At 33.7% G+C, this 1,293-nt stretch overlaps 1 pseudogene; it reads left to right on the plus strand.

The window, feature by feature from the left end:
* The first annotated feature begins 367 nt into the window (after positions 1-367).
* On the plus strand, positions 368-846 carry LOC104814029 (annotated as a pseudogene).
* Positions 847-1,293: the final 447 nt, after the last annotated feature.

The following is a 1,293-nucleotide window of genomic DNA, read 5'->3' on the forward strand; positions in this document are numbered from 1 at the left end:
ATATATATATATATGGCGTTTCGAATTGATTGTTTTTAATTTCTCTATTCCATAAGAAAGTTTTTTCCTATTTGTAAACCAATGACCTTAATACCATAAAAAAAATATGTATTTGAATTATGAACCCAACAATTCAACAAAGGGTAGGTTCTTTAGTGTTTGACCAATTTCTATGGAAAAAAACTTCTCTATGTAATTGAGATTTTGACATAATAGCTTGAAACGCCAAATATGTAAAAAAAAAAAAAAAAACGTAACGGAAGACGGTCCATACACTAACACTATAAATTGAGACCAAATCCTTAAACATCGTCCACAAACATCCTTGTTCAATCCAAGAAAAACAAACAAAAAAAAAACCCTAGAAATGGCTTTCCCCATGAAACCAACCTTCATGTTCTTTTTGCTCTACTCACTTGTCAATATCACTTCAATGGCATCCCCACTCGCCCAAAACGATGGTGTTTTGAGCCAAGATAAGCCTTCAGAAAGCGTTAATGCGCTCCTGAAGAAAGTGACGGTCGTGGTCAACAACGATCTCGGAGATGGTATATGTGGTTAGAGTTCCATTGCAAATCGAAAAACGACGATCTCGGCTATAAGATCTTGCGACCGAACGAGCCGTGGTCGTTCGGATTCAAACTCAATTTCTGGGGCAAGACGCTTTTCTTCTGTAGATTTTGGTGGAAAGGTGATTCATATTGGTTCGATATCTATGACGACTCTAGGGATTATGTTTCGAAGGAGTGGACGGAAACCTTGTGGAAGGTACGGAAGAGTGGACCATGCAGATTCTGGCAAGATGTCAAAAACTATGATATGTGTTATGATTGGAACAAGGCATAGAAAAAGATATGTGATGTATTTTTCACCATGTTATAAAAAGACATAATAAAGTTATAATCTCTTGTTGTTTTATGGGTTCATGGGTTCGAGTTCTAAAATGAGACTCTTGCATCTATAAGAAAAGTTTTGCCTATAAATGATTTAATTACATAATTATAAATAATTGTTGAAGTAAAAAAAAATCGGAAGATTTTAAATTTTATATCAAATTGAGATTATTAAATTTATACTAATTACAACTATATTTAACTAATTTAGATAATAAAAATAGTATTTTAAATCTTATAATAGGTTAGAGAATATAGAAAACAAATTAAAACACGAATATCAAGAGAGATGTAAAACCGGGAATTTGGGTCTAGTGTTAAGGCCCATTGCCTTCTGCAAACAAGAGACATCCATCTAGAACCGGGGAATAGGATTGGACGATTTTGAACAAGACAAGGA

This window comes from Tarenaya hassleriana, unplaced genomic scaffold (genome assembly GCF_000463585.1).
Source record: "Tarenaya hassleriana unplaced genomic scaffold, ASM46358v1 Cleome20, whole genome shotgun sequence".
In the NCBI taxonomy this organism is placed as follows: domain Eukaryota; kingdom Viridiplantae; phylum Streptophyta; class Magnoliopsida; order Brassicales; family Cleomaceae; genus Tarenaya; species Tarenaya hassleriana.